The 22,200-nt window shown below is 33.2% G+C and overlaps 1 protein-coding gene across 7 annotated transcripts in view; it reads right to left on the minus strand.

Annotated features, from left to right (window-relative positions):
- MGAT4C (MGAT4 family member C) overlaps nucleotides 1-22,200 on the minus strand; it is a 548,325-nt gene that overhangs the window by 158,110 nt on the left and 368,015 nt on the right. For 2 of the 7 annotated variants that reach the window (XM_038558592.1, XM_038558591.1), the window contains exon 2: nucleotides 14,490-14,539. The exons of the other annotated variants lie outside the window; for them this stretch is intronic. The gene's annotated coding sequence lies outside the window, so the exon portion shown is untranslated. The remainder of the gene's footprint in view (nucleotides 1-14,489; nucleotides 14,540-22,200) is intronic. 7 annotated transcript variants of the gene reach the window in all.

Raw genomic sequence — 22,200 nt, forward strand, 5'->3', positions numbered from 1 at the left:
ACAGACTGTTTTTAAGTATGTGGTGGGGAAACTCTTTGTAATTTATCCTTCTTAAAATACTTCATTTTCTTAAGCTTAGTCCATTATTTGAACCACTGTTAGCATTTTGGGATTATATTTTGAAGTGCTATGAAATTCCCTATGAGATTTTGATTCAAATTAAATTAAAACTATGATACAAATCAAGAAAATTTAATGCTTTTAAAAAAATATTCCATTTTCTAAACTCATTTTGACACCCAAAATACTATAATTACAAAATGTAATGATAAATAAATCATATCTATTTAACTAATAAAATAGATAGCTGTTTCATCAGTTTTTCAAAGTGTTTGATATTGGCCATAGTAGAGGTGATTCTAGCTTCCTCAATGTCAGGTTTAAAACAACTACACTAAGTCCTTATAGATTATTTATATGTCAAAAATTACTAAGCTTAAACGTCTGTAGTATCTAAATTATACACTTAAATTTACATGTGCAGTGTGCATGCTGGGAAAAATAATATGCTTAAAGAAACTGTATACTGCATTGCTGTCTGCAACTTCTTTATTCTTATTACCTTTGTACCTCAGCCAAAGTTATCTAAATGTATTGGAGGTTGAGAAGCAAGGGCACATAGACATAGAATTACAGTCAACTATAATGGATTAGGTGCTGAGCCGAGGATAAGTATATCTTTTGACAGGCTACAAACCATTTACAAAATTATTAAAGTAATAAAATACAACTTAAATCCCAAACTATTACTGATTCCAAACATGATATAGCATTTTCAAGGATTAATTTTACTTTTGAAGGAAAAAAAAAACAACTCCACTTGAAATAAAATTAGAGTATTAAGTAGCCTTAACCAGTAGCACCTTAATAAATATAGTATAACAATATTAGGAAATCTAAGTAACCCTTTACCTTTCTATCCTTCTGTAGTACAGCAGCAATATTTTATGTAATACATAAGAAAAATTACTTAAAATAATAAATAAATCAAAATAATTCATTTAAAAAAAGCATAATTAAGAAAAGATAACACATTCTCAAATTAATTCAGAATCCTAAATATAAAAAAAACAGGTATCTTGAAATATTAAACTCATCTTTGGCAAAGGCATACAATTATTAAATAATTGATATAACTTCATTTGCCTATTTTGAATTAAAATTATATGACTTACAGTTTGATACATTATCTCCTTTACATTAGTTCTCACAATAATCCTGCTTATGAAGAAACTGCTTACTAAATTTACAAAGTGACATTTCTAGAAAGACATAATTCTGTAAACTGAATCCAGACTTTTTTTATTTTTTTATTTTAACACCAAAGCCCATATATTTAAAAATAACTTCACAGTAACTTCGGAAAAATGCATTTCCCATAGGTAATATTAAAATTGAAATTATAAAATATGATAACCAGTATAATACAATAATGTACATTTTTAAGGTAAGGGATCATATTTTTTAATTCACAATGTTTATCACAAGGATTTTGAGAAGCTGTTAATAATCATTTACTGAACTAGTCAACACAAACCTTATTAATCAAAACTGGAAAAATGATTACTCTGAATTAATAAACATTTAGAACTCAAGGATATCTTTTTAAGGTATAAATAAAGTCTACTAAAATATTTATTTAGAAATAACTATGAGTTAGCCCTTGATCAAACAGTGAATAAGGTATATTGTCTGCCCTCAGTGTGCTATGTTAAATGCAAATGACACATCTGATAAAGGGTTAGTATCCACAATATATAAAGAACTTGTAAAAATCAATACCCAGAAAACAAATAATCCAATTCAGAAATGGGCAGAAGACATGAATAGACATTTTCCCAAAAAAGACATACAGATAGCTAACAGACACATGAAAAGATGTTCAACATCACTCATCATCAGGGAAATACAAATCAAAACGACATTGAGATACCATCTTACAACTGTCAGAATGGCTAGTATCAAAAAGACAAGAAATAATAAGTGATGGCAAGCATGTGGAAAAGGGGAACCCTCTTGCACTGTTGGTGGGAGTGCAAATGGGTACATCCACTGTGGAAAACAGTATGGAGGTTCTTCAAAAGGTAAAAAATAGAACTACCCTAAGCCCAACAATGACACTACTCAGCTATTTACCCAAAGAATACAAAAATACTGATTCTAAGGAATATATGTACCCAAATGTTTATAGCAGCATTATCTATAATAGCCAAATTATGGAAACAGCCCAAGTGTCCATCAACTGATGAATGGATAAAGAGGTGGCATATATGCATACAATGAATATTACTCAGCCAAAAGAAAAAGAAAAAAAGAATGAATCTTGCCATTTGCAACAACATGGGTGGAGCTAGAGAGTGTTATGCTAAGCGAAATAAGTCAGTCAGAAAAAGATAAATAACATGATTTCACTCATATGTAGAATTTAAGAAACAAAACAGACAAGCAAAGAGAAAAAAATAAGAGAAAGGGAGGTAAACCAAGAAACAAGACTCAACTATAGAGAACAAACTGGTGGTTACCAGAGGGGAGGGACAGTGAGAGAATGGGTAAAATAGGTGGTGGGGATCAAGGAGTGCACTTGCTTTGATGAGCACTGGGTGTTGTATGGAAGTGTTGAATTAGTCACTATATTATACATCTGAAACTAACATTGTACTAACTGGAATTTAAATAAAAACTTAAACCTGCATAAGCAGCTGTCAGAACTAGTATGGCCATTCATGATAACACTGTAATTGGATTTAAATATCAAAACTTATTGGTTATTTTATGAAATGTCACTTGTGTTAATAAATTTGGAAGTTATTCAAGAAATATTCAACATTATTCTAGGACTCTTTCATGGTTTTAAGTGTATTTTGTTTGGGGCACCTGTGTAGCTCAGTTGGTTAAGGATCAGACCCTAGATTTCAGCTCAGGTCATGATCTCAGAGTCTTGAGATCAAGCCCCATATGTGGCTCCACTCTGAGCATGGACCTTGCTTGAGATTTTTTCTCTCCTCTCTCTGTCCCTCCCCCTGCTCTCTCTTTCTCTCTTTCAGTAAATAAATGTATTTTGTTTAAGTATAAACCCCTGTAAGTAATCTCTTTTTTCCACATGTATATATATCACAGCACAAATTAGTCCAAATTTTGCCTGATTAACTGGAAACTTAAACTTCCTGGCCACGGCTTTATCATGTTAAATTATTATCAGGATTTATTAAGTTCTTTCTTGAGCATTATCAACAGTAATTAAACAAATTCACAATATGTACCTTCCTATCTAACATATAACATCGTTATAAAGTATGAAGTATTTTTGCCAAAAGGATATTAAACTAAAACTCATGAAGTAATGTCACACAACCCCAAATCGATGAATATTTTTAAATAACTCTAAAACCTTCAGCATCTAAAAAATGTCAGCATCAAGAAATACTCAAAAGAAGGAAAATAAGAGAAAAGAAAAAAAAGACAGGCTCAGAAGGTATACCAGATTGAAGGATTAAAATATGACAAATGAAGCCAATGCATGATTCTAGATTTTCTTTTTCAATAAAGAACATTACTTAGACAATTGAAGACATTAACAAAACCTGTTGATTAGATAACAGTGTTGTTAAAGTGTTAATTTCCTGAATTTCAGTAGCTGTGCTATGATTATGTGCTTTCCTCTGTTCCTGCTGCTTGGATCACAAGAGAATGAAATCATGTGTGGTGGTGATAGGTAGAGACAACCGGAAATGCAGTGTCTGATGTAATGTCTTCTTTATGTAAATCTTTTCCCTTCCTTCCCTTCCCTTCCCTTCCCTTCCCTTCCCTTCCTTTCTTTCTTTCTTTCTTTCTTTCTTTTCTTTCTTTCTTTCTTTCTTTCTTTCTTTCTTTCTTTCTTTCTTTCTTTCTTTCTTTCTTTCCTTTCTTTCCTTTCTTTCTTTCTTTCTTTCTTTCTTTCTTTCTTTCTTTTTTTTTTCTTCTTTTTTTTTGCTACTGCTCTGGCCCTATGTTACTATGGCTTCCTTCTCTATGCTGTCATTCTATATTGAGTAAATCTTATATAATCTAAGCAGCATCAAGCCTCTTTGGCAGCACTTTTATTTGGTTTTATTTTGTTTTTAAATGAATTTTATGATGGAAATAACATTGTAAATGTACTAAGACATACATTAGTCAAAAGGCAAATATAGTTGCCAGCGGTTTTATTATTTTTTACTCCCATACTCACTGATTTTTAGTAATGATAGAAAAGGGAAAGGAAATGCATCACTTTCTTCTGTTATTTTCACTCAATTTGTTAAAACTTCTGAAGACCACAAATGGGTAAACAGATAGGCACAGTAAAAGAAAGACAGAGGAAAAAAAGTAATATTCACCATGTATTGGGTCTTCATAGTATTGCCCTGCCTAATTTCTAGCCTAATTTTTTTTATAAGTCTTACCTTTCCTTTTATTCTATTCTCTACTGGTTCTGAACCACTTGCACTTCTCTGAAAACACCAAAATGTTTTATAACCTCCATATGGTTCTCTCTGACTAGGACGATAATTTCTATTCCCCAAACTTCTTCTAATCAAAGAAAAGTTATTCATTTTTCAACTCAAGCTCAAGCTTCACTCCATGTGAAACATTTCTTATTCTTTCCCTGCTCAGCCAGACTGAACTCTAAAAATTTATTCTAACTTTTTTTGTTAACCTATGTTATCCTCATTGATAAGTTTCCTTTATTAGCTCATCTCTATACCTACACCTAATAAAAAGCCAGGCAGACAGCAGATGCTCAATGAATCGGTAAATAAATGAAGCAGAGAGGCATGAAACATTCAGGGAAGTTGAGATAAAATACACATAAGCAATAGATCAACCTTTTCCAATCTACTCTTACCTGCAAGTGGGGGGAGATTAGAGTGTATTTCACTCTCAAAAACACCAAAGGATAGAGAAATAAAAATGGAAATGTTTACAGAATGAAAATATATTAAAAAGAGAAATAAGAGTTGTATATTTCTCATTTTAGAATCTAGCACAGGAGATAGAGACAGCAAAACCATGTGCAATTGTTTACCAGGCCAGAAGGGTCCCATGACAATTGAGTTGTTCCAACAACCAACACATGGTTTAGATGTGAAAAAGAGTTGGGGAACTTTTTACTCTCCGATGTGTTACAGGAAGCAGAAAACATAGGATCAGGTGCTTGGCTAGAGGATTCCTGTGTGACTAGATTATTTTGAACATTGGTGGCTGATTGTCATATTTTGCCTAGGTTTGGAGTGATAGTTCTACCATAGCTTCTACCTTGAGGAAGTTTCTGAAACTGGAACAGTCCTGAGAAAACCAGGATGATTGGTCCTATGAGAATCCTCATAAGAGAAGCTAGACTACAAACTCAGTGTGTTTAAAGTTTCATAAAAATAAATGGCCTTTTAACCCCCAAGGTATGCCATTTAAACATAAACCACTTCAGAAAATCTTATTTGAAATGGTCCACTATGTTACAGTGCAGATTTCCTTGTTTGGTCTCATTAATATATTGTTAACTTTTCATGAATATGTATTTCCACATCTGTAACATTTATTACACATTTACTACGTATCACTGGTTTGTAAACAGTGTTTTAATGTCTTATTTAAAAACCTTATGAAGGAGTCACGGATCTTATTATATATATTTTTAGATGAGTAATGTTAAGTCAAAGAATATAAATCATTTGCCCAAGCTGGAAAATGTAATGAATGAATGATTTCAGAGGAATGTTTACCTATATCAGAGCTTGAACATTCGGTCATTCTGTTCTCTAGGGGAAAATCTAAGTATGAGACATTTTGCTGGATATTCTGGGACCTTCCAAGACATATTATATATATACACTGTTCTGAAGAAGTTTACTATCTTGTATAGGAGTTAAGTGTAAATAAATCATTAAGATATTACTGAAAATTTGCATAGCACTTGCTGTACACAGCCTTTTCACAAACATTAAGTCAATAATTATTCTAATAGCTCATTACAGCAATCGTATCAGGAGTTTATAATCCTCATTGAACAGATCAAGAATCTGAGATTCAGGTAAAGTAAATGACTGTTCATTGGCTATTGATTTTTGTAGCTGGGGATTAGAACCTAAGAATTTTTTTTTCTTCTAGGATAGTCCTTATTTTACTTAACTGTGCTGTTTGAAAAGCACATCGCCAAGTAATAATTACATCATAAAAATTTTTCTTAGGATTTTTCTTAGGATTATGATCTTTATTATTTGCATACACCAATCTTATCATGTTGAAATTTTTTAACATTTGCTGAATGAATCTGCATTTCTAGAACATTTCCCACCTCCAGAACATATTTATGTACTCTACATCCAGTAATTATTTAGAAGTAGATTCACACAGGGACCAAGTTGCTTCATAAACAGAACGGCCATTCTGAGAAGCTATAATGCTTAGTGTCTAAATGAATAACTATTGAACCAGACTGGCTTTATAATTTCAGCTCTTCAACCCTCCACCTGTGTAACTATGTAGAGGTTACTTATCATAACCCCTCTCTCTTGGTGCCACATTTTCCCCTTTAGTAAAATAAGAGTAATATCCCACCTATTTCAGAGGTGTTTATATGCATTAAACCAGCTGATATGAATAAGGGATTAGAAAATGTTCTGGCACTTAGTATTTTATGTCTTAGCTACTATTACTATCATGGTATTAATAATTGTTATTTTACTTGAGAACTTCAGTTGAATACAGGCTCAACCACTTGTTTGATCTTGGGGATATTATTTTATATCATTGAACTCAATTTCTTCATGTGTAATATTTGATAATGTTTTCAAATTAGCATACTGACAATACTTAGTGTTTAATGCAATATAATTGCCCAATGAAATGTAAATATTTTTCATTTTATTTAATAAACATTGAGTAACTAGAGTCTTAGGCCCATTATTAGTCTCTGAGGATGAAAATATTTTTAAAAGTTAAGAGTCTTGTTTTTTTATATTTTAATAGGGGATACAAATATAATAAATGATTTTCATAAATATGTAATTAGATAAAAAGAATCCGTGCTAGGCTAGAACTTGCAGAGCTAACATATGTAACATGTAATTTATCATCTACTTGTCTCTTGATTTATGCAATTTATTCAGTTGTTTGTATGCTCTTTTTTTTTTTGTACATTCTTTACATTTGCTAAGGGCACACCTTGGATTTTCAACTCAGAGCAAGAAGACCACCCCCATGTATGCTATAGAACATACATATATATATTTTTAATGATTAGAAATTGATTTCTAATCAAATTGATTTCTAATCAAATTGATTTTTTCTTAGATTAGTGGTTAGAAAGCAAAAAGTAAGATCACCTCTAATGATATTAACAAAGTCCGAAACCCAGGTATTCTGACTCGATGTATTCAACATATCTTCAAAATAATTAATATTAATGATCCAATTTATTAAAGTTGTTAGAACCATTGATAACTTTTCCAGGTATAAAATTATGAAGTCATTACATTTTAAAATATAATCATAAAATTATATGTGTAGAGGGCCATGCATATACAATTTTGAACATGAAACTGTCACAGAGAAAAATGTTAGCTAGCAAAATCTACATTAATGCAAGCATTAATGTTCTGTGGGAGACTTTTGTTTCAGACTGGGATAAATTGTGATCATGGTGGTAAATTGCTTAGTATAAGGGAGAGAATAACCTAAACAGGAATTCATATATTTCTTAGAAGAGCTCCCTCTTACCCCTCACTTAATAGTGATTTTTATTACTACGAACACTTAAGCTCTGTATCAGCAACTTTCATAGTGGGCAACTAAATTTATTATATATGAACATTTATATATTCTGAAGATTACTGAAACAATATGACTCACTCATCAATCTACTATACTAGGCGAGTATATTTTTGGAAATGCTGATGTGAGTTTTGTAATTATTATCATACCTCAAGCAGTGGTACCCACAACTTAACAATTATTTAAGGATATTCCAATTAGCTACTTTATTTTTATTTAAAATGTTATTGTTTCTTTTTAAAAAGAATATGCAGTAGATCAGCAGAAATTGGTCATAGTAAGCTATAATATTTTATATGATTATGAATATATTAAATTTATTTGCATTTCCAAAAATACATTTTTGCTCACAGGAGTAATCCAGTATTTTGTTTGATCTTCCCTGGTATTATTTTTAAATAGTAGAATATCTTACTAGTCATTTGATGGGGAAATGTTAAAATATAACTTAGTTAAATTTTATATAAATGTGTGTGTGTGGGTACATACACTAGGATAAACTTTTCTCAAATATAGACATCTTGAGGAAAAGTAAAAATAGCAAAAAAAACTTCATTGATATTTTTAGCCTTTTTCTTATTTATGACTTCTCTACATTTAATTTTTGAAGGTTGCACTGTTTTATGATCTATAATATTATATTGATATTTCTCCTTCTTTCTGCCTTTGTATTTATGCTTGCTTGAACTGTGATATAATTTGTCTCCAATAAACAATGCTTTCATTGTGTAGCTAGTACAGTGTTGTCTCAATCATATACAGAAAGGGGGGGGCACCTGGGTGGTTCAATAGTAGAGCAGGTGCCTTTGGCTCAGGGTGTGATCCCAGGGTCCTGGGATTGAGTTCTGGATCAGGCCCCCTTCAGTGAGTCTACTTCTCTCTCTGCCTGTGTCTGTGCCTCTCTCTGTGAGTCTTTCCTGAATAAATAAATAAAATCTTAAAAAAGAAATATGCAGAAAGGAAAATACCAGTATTTAATAGATACTCCAATTGCCATGATTTATATTTTTTACTATTTTTTTTATTTTATTTTATTTATTTATGATAGTCACAGAGAGAGAGAGAGAGAGGGGCAGAGATACAGGCAGAGGGAGAAGCAGGCTCCATGCACCGGGAGCCCGACGTGGGACTCGATCCCGGGTCTCCAGGATCGCGCCCTGGGCCAAAGGCAGGCGCCAAACCACTGCGCCACCCAGGGATCCCTATATTTTTTACTATTAAATTCAAAGTTGGTTATTCTCACCCAACAGCGCATGTGTATATGCGGGCACACACACACACGCTAAGCAAGGATCAATAAGTTCATCGTTATTTTGGATATTTCCGTTTTCCTTGTTTTACTACACTAAATCTACCTTTGTGTCCATGTACTTGCCTGTTCACTTCTTTTACATCTTATTTTTTACAAGGTGGTAAAGAATAGTTAAGAATCCAGAAGCAGTCATATCTGGATATAAATTCTCTTATTTTTCTGTTATCAGTTCTGTAAATTGAGTAAGTTAAGACTTAATTCTGTTATTTGAAAATTTTTGGTAATATATATTGTCTCCTAATTTAGAGTTCACTGGAAGGTTAAGTGAGCAAATGCCTATGACATTCTTATAATACTTGACATGTGCATTACATTGACCTGTGTCCCTCTTTCCATTGTCAAAAAACAAATTTTCCTAAAGTTTCTGCCCTTTGTTACTTTCTTCCATTTCCATGGCTCAAGTTTTTCTGGCTCCACTTAGAGTGAAAGTATTAGGAATTCCTATAACCTAAACATTCTTTTTTTTTTTTTAAGTTTATTTACTTAAATAACCTCTACACCCAATATGGACCTCAAACTCAATGACCCTGAGATCAAGAGTCACATACTCTTTTGACTGAGCCAGCTAGATGCCCCTAACCTCAACATTCTTTGATGAGGTAATGTTAAAATAAACTTTATAAAGTCACATCTTAGCATTAAAATGTTATTAATTTTAAAAGATTGAGAAGTGAGAATAAATTTGTTGTTTTGGAAATAAAATATAAAGGAAATATATATATATTTTCTGGTTCTCACTCTTAATTACATTTCCTGCAATAAGCTTAGAACTCATATCAGTATACCTAACATTTGGCTACCTGGTAACTGGAATTAGTAGTATATAAATGATCACTTCGATATTCCACAAAAATCATTTCAAGGTATATCAGATGATGAGTACAATTTGCCATATACAGTATATGTTCCTATAAATAGGAAACTCAGTTGTCATTTAAATTATTATTATTATTGTAGATACTTACAGTATTGTAGATATTTGGTTTAAACCACATAAAGAATATGTAAGAATTTAGATAGAATTGTTGAAAAAGATTAATAAAAAGGAAAATATAAATTGATAATATATGCTAATAGCAACTGCATGTGTAATATACCTGATTTACTTAGTTCACAAAGCTAGAGAACTAGAAATAAAGCAATCCCCATTCCCTTTTCTTATGTTTCTTCATCCTGTTGTTCATATCTCAATTTTACACCTCAAATTTCTCTTAAATCGGCTCCATCCTTTTTATCACCACTTATTATACTTCAAAACAGCATCAATTCCCTTCTGAATTGCCAAAAACATTATTGAACCCATCTTCTCCCTTTCATTCTTCCTTCCTTCCAATGGATCTGCCAATGGATTATTTTAAAGTATTCATTTAAGCTTTTCTCTCAGCTTTATAAGACCATGGCTTTTTAATGCCAAATACCAATATATACCAATATTTTAGTGCACAGGATCATCTGAATGTTTTGTCTAAAAAAAAGTTTCTCAGGACCCTATTTCAGAGTTTCTGATTCAGTAGTTTTGAGGAGGCCTTGACGATTAGCATTTTTCCAGGTGATGATGGTCTTAGGACTATAATTTGAGAACTACTGATTCAATGTGACGTAAAATGTTCCCCATGATCTCATTTGCTTCCTTCTCAAACTTAATCTTTCACTGTATTTTCAAATTTATTCATATTCCTAATAGGCCTAAATAAATATGGGCCTAAATAAAAATGGGCTGTTTCTATATTCCATACAGGATATGTCGATTCTTTCTGAAACATCCTCTATTTCACTACTTCATTGTTCTGCAACCTGTCTTCTTGGCTTGCTGATGATCACATTCAAGATTCAGTTCAAACTTAGTTTTGGCTTGGAAACATTCCCAGACTCTCTTGTATAATCTTCTTGTAGCTCAGATGGTACCTGTGCATGATACTTACCGAAATGTAATTAAGAGGGCTTTTTTTGTTTTGCATTCTATCATTATGAGTTTCTCACCTTATTTATCTCTGTATATTTAGAAATGTCTGACATTCAGCTCTAATAATATTTCCTACAAAGTGAAAAATGCACATTCCAATCATTGAAAAAGAACATAAATAATAACAAAAAATGTCTATTTGATTAATAATATTCTTAATGTCTTCTCTTTTAAAGCCCTTTTAAAGCTATTCTTATTTTTTATAAGTAAGGGTAATTTCTTGTGTGTTGTGAATTTTTATGATTACGTAAAATATTGGTAATATTATATATTATATCCTATATAATTATTTTTAGGGTGAAACAGTACATTTTTGCTGTTTTCATTTTCCTTATTTAATATGTACTAAAATGGTAAAGAAAGAAAATGTAATATATAAAGTGACTGTTTATTATTACTTTATGTTAAAGAATATATATTATTGTGAACTTACTACATGGCAGGCACTATTCTAATTTATATTTCCCAAAACTGAGAGATAATAGTAAATGGTATAGCAGCAGATTGAGAATATCTGACCATTGTTGCATCATCTCATCTTCATCCTGTATAGTGTGGTTGGTTAAATTTGTGTAACAATGTCAGCTTACTATATAATACAAGTGACCTACAGCTCTCCTAAGACATATTTATGTCAAGTGTAGGCTCCAGCAAAGGGAATGCAGCTACTGAGGACTTCTCAACACAGCAGAAGTTGGAGGGAGAACACAAGACATAATTGTACTGCCTAATTAGAAAAAGCAACTATGACACTCAGTGTAATGATAGATACAATGCGGTTAACTTCCCTGGAATATTTTCTGGGACTAACCCACAATATTCCCTTTTTCCCATGTTTTATTGAGGTATAATTGTCAAATAAAAATTGTATATATTTAATGTGCACAATATGATGGTTTGATATACACACATTAGGCTAATTAACACATCCATCACTTCACATAGCCACCTTGCTTATATATGGTGGCAACACTAAGATCAACTCTGTTAGCAAATTTCAAGTATAAAATACAATATTATTAACTGTAGTTACTTTGCTGTACATTAGATCCCCATAACTTAATCATCTTATAATTGAAAGTTTGTGCCTCTGACATTTCTCCATTTTCCCACCTTAACAGCCTCTGGTAATCACCATTCTACTTTCAGTTTCTGAGTTCAATTTTTTAGATTACACATATAAGTAAGATTTTATTTATTTATCTGAGAGAGAGAGAGAGAAAGCGGGTGACAGAAAGAGGTGGGGGGCAGAGGGAGAGAGAGAAGCAGACCCCCGCTGAGCAGGGAGCCTGACGCCAGGCTCCATCCTGGGAGTCCAGGATCATGAGCTAGCTAGCTGTCATCTGAGCCGAAGGCAGGTGTCTAACTGACTGAGCCACCCAGGAACCCCAGAAAGCATATTTGTGTAATTTCACTTAGCAATTATGCCCTCCAGGTTCATCCATGTTGTCATAAATGGCAGGGTTTTGTTCTTTTTATAAAATATTCCATATACACTGTAATTTATCATTCGTCCATTGATGGACACTTTCTAAGACGATTGTGAACAATTCTGTCAATGAATCTGATTGCGTATCCTTTAAATATATACCAAGAAATTAGGATTGCTGGATATATGGTAGTTATGTTTTTAATTTTTTGAAGAAACACCGTACTGTTTCCCATAATGGCTATCCCACTTTACATTCCTCAAAACAGTGTAGAAGTATCCCATGAATAGATTTTTCTTTTAACTTTCTTTAACCTAAATTGATGCACAAGATCTTTAATAAAATAACAAGACAACGATTTTGATATGTACATTAAAAAACACGTTGAGAGAGGAACTATTTTAAATATGCACAGAATTCTTTCAAGTACACCTGCAAACTAGAACAGAAGTCCTTAATGAATATAAAATTTTCCCTAATATCTAAAAAAAAAATTGTAGTAGAGTATAAACTCCTTATGCATTTAGAATTCATAAAAACAAAAGTTTTTTTGTACTACATCCTCTACACCCTAACATTTAATATAATGTATATGGAAAAAATATTTCTTTGAGAAAAAAGTACTATTCATAAAATAATTAAGACACTGCAAAGGGATTTGCAAAAACATCATATGAGCACATTGGATATAATACATTTGGGATATGTCTCTTTCTACTAAAGAAAGATTTACATCTTTCTTTACACTTACATCTAAATCTTAGCCTTGCATTTTCATGCTTATAAGGACAGATTCTATTATATTGTGATTATTCCACTGGACTGAGATTTATAACTTAATATTAAATAAGAATTCTAGCCTATTAGGAACAGTCATTTAAAAAATATATTTAGTTGTTACTAATAATGTAGAAGCAGTTTGCTTATACTTATTGAATAAGAATTTCATATTTAAAATGATTAGAATTTATGAAAATAAAATGTAAGCACAGTAAATATACTAATGGAAAGAAAATTAACTTGACAATTTGCACAGAGCATATTGACTGGATAGAGTGTTTGTAATCTCTGTACTCCTTAGTGGAGGGCATGGATGTTCAGTAATGCTGAGAATTTAATTAAGAACAGAATGTTGACTTTTTCTCTTTGCTTCTACTATTCTCAGAAGATTAAATTGCCATTTCTTGCCCTTCCACATTTTGTTTATTCATCACATTTTCATCGTTATTGTTTTTGTTTATAGTTAAGCAACTTTAGCAGAAATTTCCCTCCAATATTGCTCTCCCTAGAACAGAAAAGCCTGCCCATCCCTATTGATTAGGTAAGCCAAGGGCTGCCTGTCACTAGATTTAGGCCCAGAGAGAAACACACATGAAACTCTTGTTTTAAATTCAGTAAATTAGGGGTGCTTGCCTGGCTCCGTCGGTAGACATGCAACTCTTGATCTCCCAGTTGTCGGTTCAAGTCCCATGTTGGGTATACAGATTACTTCAAAATTAAAAAAAAACAAAAAAAAAACCTGGGAGGTGGATGGGGGGATGGGGTGACTGGGTGATGGGCACTAAGGAGGGCACTTGGCGGGATGAGCACTGGGTGTTATACTATATGTTGGCAAATTGAATTTAAATATAAAAAAATGAAATCAAAGAAAAAATAAACCCAGTTACTCATGTTAGTATTAAGACTAGCTTGTCATTTCATTGCTAGTTTTGTTACCAGCCTTTTTTGTTTTCGTTTTTGTTTTTAGCCAGGATATGCCTCAACAATGCATACCTTATCTGACTCAGCTGCATTCCTCTCTTCCTGGCCAACGCCCCTGAGTTCTACTCTGTTCTTAATATCCCACCTTGTTATGTACTTGGTCTCTAATTTTCTTTCAGATCTTTTGATCCAACCTGTTTCTCTGCTACTGCTTTTTTGGATTTTGTACTCTTTACATCCTAAGGATTATACTTGTCTAGATTAAGGCTTATGTTGACAGTAATTGAAAACTTACTGTGCCTCAGCAGAAGTAGCTCCCCAATTCTGACATTGATACTGATATCACTATAAAGTTTGGAGGAAACACAGAGTTATGGTAATATTTCAAGGTAAGAAATGCAACACTTGCACAAAATACAACAGATAAGCAGTCAGTTAGTGCAAACTACATCACAGGTACAATTATTGGTTATATAAAGTAATATTATAAATGATTTTTCCATGGAATCTTTCAGATAATGAATGCTTCATGAATTGTAAGTATATTACCTATATAATGAAAATGTAACAACTGATCTGACCAATTCTACCTCTATCAAGAACTTTTTTGTTTTGTTTTGTTTTGTTTTTGAGTGGGAGATAGAGGAAGAAGGAGAGGGAAGGAGAGAATCCTAAACAGGTTCCACGCTGGAGGATGGGGACTCAATCCCACAACTCTGAGATCATGACCCGAGCTGAAATTAAGAACCAGAAACCTAATCAACTGAGCCACCCACCTGCCCCCAATAACTTCTATCATAAATAATATCACTTCTATGATGAACATTAGAGTTAGCAAAACTATGACTAAGTGAGGAATAGAATGTGGAAGAAATCTTCATAACAAAAGCAATTTTTTAAAAGAAAAATTGCTGTTTTCTTTGTAAGCAAATAGAAGCAATGTATCTTTTCAATTTTCAGTATTCAATATATTTTTTTTTAATTTTTTTTTTTATTTATTTATGATAGTCACAGAGAGAGAGAGAGAGAGAGAGGCAGAGACACAGGCAGAGGGAGAAGCAGGCTCCATGCACCGGGAGCCCGATGTGGGATTCGATCCCGGGTCTCCAGGATCGCGCCCTGGGCTAAAGGCAGGCGCCAAACCGCTGCGCCACCCAGGGATCCCAGTATTCAATATTTTTTAACTGAGTTTGATATATTATGAATTATCTTTCTACTAAAAATGCATTTCCTAAGCCACTGCCAACATTCCAATTATATACTATAGTCTTTTCTTTCAATGCTATTGTCATGAGTTTAGATCCTCCACTTGCATTTTTAAAAAAGATTTTCTTTATTTGAGAGAGAGAAAGTGAGACAGAGCATGAGCTGGGGAAAGGCAGATGGAGAGGGAGAGGCAGACTCCCTGCTGAGCAGAAACCTCCATGAGGGGCTCCAGCCTAGGACTCTGGGATCATGACCTGAGCCGAAAGCAGATGCCCAATTGACTGAGCCACCCAGGTGCCCTAGATCATCCACTTCTAAAGTGTAACCAACCACTATTTGAACACCTTTAAAAATGGCAATGACATTCTTCCTACTGCACTGTACAGCAAAAGACTTTCATGTTGAACATTTTTAATCCATAGGCTAGCCTAATTCATAATATGGCTATATGAATAATCCATTCATTATATGGCTTTAATTTAATTCCATATAGTGAGAACCCTCCATTGATATAAATGAATATTTTGAAAATCTTTTCTTTTTTGATTATTAAAATAACATTAATCTTTTTGGGTATATAATACAGTGAATTTTGGCAAACCTATGCAGTGGCATAACCACCACCACAATTAAAATAAAGAATATCTCCATTGTCTAAAGAGATGTTTTCATTATCCTTTGTAGCATTTATTTTTGCCCTACCCCCAGATCCTGGTAACCAGTGAATACAACTCCTATATATTTGCCTCTCTTAGAATGCCACATAATAAATCTTTCCTTTCCTACATGACCTATTTCATTGTTATTTAAAGGGTACCTATAATGGGCAAAAAACAAAAACAAAAAGTCCACAAAAACCAAAAAACTTGTTGGAATGAGACAGTATTATTGTTTTGACCCAAGACATTGTGTCTTCCTGTCTTCCAGTTGCAAAGTAAATGCTCTTTTCAGGGCTCGAGGCTTGAAAATATTAAGAGTTATTGATCTAATTTGCACTTCATTAAGAATATTCCTACAATTTGAGAATGCAGGATCTCCAGAAACCCTAAGATATTCTTGAATTGGGAGAAAGTTCCCTTAACATGTCAAATGCCAGTTTTAGCTGATGATTCCCAGATGAGACAATGAAAGCATTTACATCCCAAGTGCAAGGTGGTGGAAGATGAGGCATTGTGTCCTTGGGCCTCTGCCTGTCTTAAAGTACATTCGTTGAGTGAGCAGGGATTAATTTATCCTTGCTGCTACTTCTCTGCTCAAGTTAAACTGGAGTATTTTTCAAAGAGGAGCATAAAACAGCTACACAGAAGACAATGAGAAATGATTGAAAATTCTAGTGATTTTAGGGGAATGGAGTTCATATTGCCCATTCAAGAATAGTGATGATTTTCTGGTGGGAAAAATAGAACTGAAAATTGCATACTTTGTGATAGTTTGGTGCCAGAATGCAGAAGAAATGCTTTGAAATAGCATTTAAAATTTCCTCAGGAGTATAAACAGTTTATCTCTCTTGCCTGTGGGCAGCAGGGTGTAGCATATGGAGCATACATACAATATGAGGAAAAATTGCCTAACAGGAGGGACATGCTCATTCCTTCTCTGTGATCCCAATTCGGTCTATAGATTCTGAGGCACTATTCCTACTTTAGACATGCTGGAGATAGATTTAGGATGCATAAACATATGTATTAGAGAACTATCACCAGAAGAATTTGAAAGTTCAAAAAGAAATAAGAAATTACATAACCTACATAAATCTACTGAGAAGGAATAATAATTCTCTCTACAATTTGTTTTAGGTATGACACTGGGGAAGTTTGAAACAATTGGTTTGTGCATTGTTTATAATGATGGCCCTGTGGGGAATTAATTAATGTGATTTTAAAATCCCACTGGCAGTGTGAAAGAGCAAGGGACATTGAAGACTTGCCATTCACTTGAATTTACTGGCAGGAAAAAAAAAGGCACTAAAAACTTCATTATAATGAAATTATTTCTTGAATATTGAATATCATTTTAATTCTTAAATTATGTTCTAGATTTTAAATAATACACGTAAATTTGTAACTAAATAATAAATTTAAAAGAAATTTTAAAGGATATCACTGAAAAGAGGTTATGGTGACTGGACAGAAATTGATAGATTTTATATGGAGGCAGAAGAACATATTTTAGAAACCAGTGACTTATCCTTTAAACTTGAATCCAGTAATGATTTTAATTTTTTCCCTTTTTTTTTTTTTGATGAAGATTCAACCTCTATTTCTAGAATTAGGGCTTATTTTAATTATCTTTTCTGTTTGAAAAATAACACTCCAAAGAAAACACTAAATTTCTCGCATTATTATTCAACTTCCCAACCTATTTCAGAGAGAATTGGTATGGCAAGATTATTTTAACTTCTCATTAAATTATTTTTCACATTTTCTTATAGTTGGAATCTCATCAAAAAATGTTAAATATAAAGGTGCCTGGGTGGCTCAGTTGGTTAAGCCTCTGCCTTATGCTCAAGTCATGATCCCACGGGTCCTGGGACTGAGCCTGCATCAGGCACCTTGCTCAGCAGGCAGTCGGTTTCTCTCTGTCGCTCCCTCTGCCCCTCCCCTCCCCTCCACCTGTGCATGCTGTCTCTCTCTCTCTCAAATAAAGTCTTTAAAAAATGTTAAATACAAATAATTTATTAAGGTAATTGAAATTTTCAAGGATGTAGTGCATTCATTTCCAACTTAACAGCCCTTCATATGTAGTAATAACATTATAGTAGCTGCACACCTGAAAAATGAATCACAATAAGCTGTACAAAAAGAACAAAAGGAAGGTAGTATTATGGCAGTGAGAACAAGCAATGGTAGGAAAAACAAGAAATAAAAATATCCTGAAAAATACTGCATTTTTTTTTGTAATTTAAAGATTTTCTTCTAGCTCTTCTTAACACATGTAGAAATTAAAGTCACTGAATTTGTATTAAAAAGGGAAATGATTCTAAGAGCTGCTGCCAACTAAAAAAAATCTTTTATTTCTTGATAACTCCTCACTCTTGAAAACACCTTCATATGCAAACATATAAACCCCACATTTCAAATCATAAATCCAATTCTTTTCTTCCAAAGCAAAACAAAACAAAACAAAACAAAACAAAAACAAACAAACAAAAAAAACCCAGAGTAGTCAGATTGTGGAAAAAACATTTGTAGTTCACTTTCTACATCCTTTTGAATTCTCTCCAAAGTCATTCTTTGTGTTCATGGAAAGAGTACATTTATGTAACAATCATGTTTCCTGTGATGGTGCAAAGTAGTGATCCTCAAAAAAACCTTCAGCTCACTTGTACTCTCAGTCCCCATTTATGCAATTACTTAGTTTTTAGACTGCTTAACATAACTCAAAGGAAGGCTAAATATTTCATTCTTACAGGATTTCATTTGATTGTAATTCTGATTTTGAAGGACATTTGATGACACCTTTCCTTTTCATGTCCAAACTATAGCTTATCACTTGGTGAATTTTTTTAGCTTTCATTATATTTGGGGGGAAATGCAGAAATAGTAACAAAATTGGAGGAAATCACAAGTTCTAAAATCTTTTAGATTGATACTTGGTTGTTATACTAGGGATTCCTGAAAGGAAAGGCACTCCTTTCCCTTGTTTTCTAAGTCTATTTGCAGCTGGAGTAAAGTTTAAGAGAGTTCACTCTTAGCCTAGAAAGTATGACATACTTCCTTGACCTAACATATTTAGCGTAAATCAATACTTCTGGGATCTGAAACAACACAAGGATCTTAGAACCCTTTTCTCTACCTACCCTACAGCTTACCCTTCCGTTTCCTGCTGCCTTCTTAGTGGCAGTGATACAGTGTCATGCATTTTAATTATTCTTGTATTTATTTACTTTTCTCATTGATATTTGTTCCCCTGGTTATTTCTGTGCTTCTAGCTGTAATTATTTCCCTTTGTTTGAAAAACTCATTTTAGTTGGACCAGCTGATAATAAATTCTGTTTTTTGTTTTTATAAAAATCCCTTATTATACCTTCATTTTTGAGGATATTTTTACTGGGTATAGAATTTGAGGTTAACAGTCATCTTTTTCAGGCTTTGAATAACATACTCTTTTCTAGCTTCATTGTTTATTATAAAGTCTACTGTATATGGTATGTATGGACCTTGAAGAAATGTATCTTTTTAAATTTGAGCTATTCTTTCTTTCTTTGTTTTTTTTATTACTTTTTAAAAATCAATTTGAAGTTTTATTTTTATATATTCTAAAGTACATAGCTTTCATTAACTCTGGAGTTTCTTGTCTTTTCATTCATGTATGGAAATTCTTGATCATTGTTATAACATATTGCTCTTCTCTTTTCTCCTTTTCTCTTCCTTTCCCTTTCCTCCCTTCCCTTCCTTTCTCTTCTCTTTTCCTCCCTCATACTGCCTTATCTCACTTCACTTTACTTCACTTTTTTTAAAGATTTTATTTGTTTATTCATGAAAGACACACACAGAGAGAGAGAGAGGCAGAGACATAGGCAGAGGAAGAAGCAGGCTCCATTCAGGGAGCCCAATGTGGGACTCAATCCCGGGACTCCAGGATCATGCCCTGGGCCAAAGGTAGACACCAAACTGTTAAGCCACCTAGGGATCCCCTCACTTCACCTTTTATTACCTCCTCTCTCTCTTTTCATTTAGAGTACCTAGGACTCTTCATCATTGATGCATCTTCTGTCTTACTGCTCCTTACTATATTTTCAATATATCTTTCCTCTCTGTGGTTCAGGCTGTTTCCTAATGACCTATCCCCCTATTCACTAACTCTTACTCTAGCAAATCTTACACTGTTCTTACTGCTAATTGCAGAATTATTACAAGATACATTTTATAGTTTCCAATTTTCTGCTGACCTTATCTATCTTAATATATATTCTTGTGCATATTAATTATTCCTGTTTAAATATCTATATCTGATAATTCCAATAAGAATTATCTTTTAATTCCTGTTTTCAATCATGTACTACTTCTTATAAATCTGCTTATTTTTGATTGAATGTTGAGCACTCTGTGTGCAAAATTGTGAAGATAATTTGTGGTTCTGATGTGGTTATTTTCAGCCAGAGAAGAATTTTTTTTTTTTTTTTTTTTTAATTTCTGGCAGGCAGTAGAGTAAGGGCAGATCAATTTAATCAGTCTGGGATATAACTGATTCAAAGCTGGTTTTCAGCCTTTATGAGAGGATTTATTTGGGTTTGCTCTCATCCCAGTTGAGGCCTGAAATATTTACCAGAGCCTAACTTCTTTGGCAGGACCTGAACTAAATGTTTGTCTCCTCTACCCATAAAACTGGGAAAAGCTCCCTTCAGCTTCTTAGCATTTTGGCTAAAGTTTAAAAATCAGCAAATACTTAGGAAGGTGCCAAGTATTAGTTTCCCCTCTCTGCATTCCTCTTTTTTTGTGATCTTGGCAGCTCTCATTCTGGCTCCCCTAGTTGACATCAATCCCGATTTTCACTTTTCTAGTCCCAAAAGACTGCTCAAAGCTCTGATCAATTTCTCACCACCTCAATCCTTTGCAGAAATCAGCAAGGAAAAAGTGGCATAGAAATTTGTTTTTTGCTGAGTGCAGTTCCCTTCTCTGTAGGATCTTGGTTCAAATGCTGGCACTGAAGTAGTTTTCTTCAATATTTTTAAATAGATTTAAATTTAAAAAAATAGCTTTTATGGTTGTTTTCATTATGTTTACTCTCCTATAATTTTTCCTTATGAGATTTATAATAATTGTATTAGGATATTAATAAAATAGTATTTGATAAAGGGGATAGTGGCTACTCTGTAAAATATTAAAGAAATTATTTTTGATTAATTTCTTCTGAATTAATATCTCTCAGTTCTTACCACAATAATAATTTTAGAATATGATGATAGGTATATGAAAAAATAACCAAATCTTCTGAAAGAACATCATCTATTCTACCATACATAGATAGAAGTAACTATTCTCATCATTATATAAGAAAGTTGAGAATTATAACAGAAAACAATTATTTGAAACTGCTCTGTTTTGAACCATGCATTTACTACAGCCAGATGCAAATCTTTTCACTCTTTCACCTGTCTTCTATCTCTCTCTGCTCTCTCTCTCTCTCTCTCTTTCTTTAAGATTTTTATTTATTTATTCAAGAGACACAGAGAGAGGCAGAGACACAGGCAGAGGGAGAAGCAGGCTCCATGCAGGGAGTCTGATGTGGGACTCGATCTCGGGACTCCAGGATCGCCCTGGGCCAAAGGCAGGTGCTAAACCACCTAGGCATCCCTCTCTGCTCTCTTTTGAATGAACCATGCATATACTACAGACAGATGCAAATCTTTTCGCTCTTCCACCTGTCTTCCATCTTTCTTTCTCTCTCTCTCTCTCTCTCTATATATATATATACACACACACACACACAACAAACAAATGGCTCCATTGTTAACTTTATTTCTTTTTTTCTTTTAATTTTATTTATTTATTCATGAGAGACACAGAGAGAGAAGCAGAGACATAGGCAGAGGGAGGAGCGGGGCTCCATGCAGGGAGCCCAATGTGGGACTCGATCCTGGGACTCCAGGATCAGGCCCTGAGCCCAAGGAAGACACCCAACTGCTGAGCCACCCAGGCATCTTGTTAACTCTATGTCTATTACGTAGAACATTCCATAAACTTGGGGTAGCCAAAAGATAAAAACAGAATTTTAAGAAAATATTTGGAAATAAATCACATTTTCAATATATAAATTATAGAGAGGAAAGATATAAAAATAGTTTTAAGAGGTTTTTT

The sequence above is a fragment of the Canis lupus genome, chromosome 15 (assembly GCF_011100685.1).
Source record: "Canis lupus familiaris isolate Mischka breed German Shepherd chromosome 15, alternate assembly UU_Cfam_GSD_1.0, whole genome shotgun sequence".
Taxonomy (NCBI): Eukaryota; Metazoa; Chordata; class Mammalia; order Carnivora; family Canidae; genus Canis; species Canis lupus.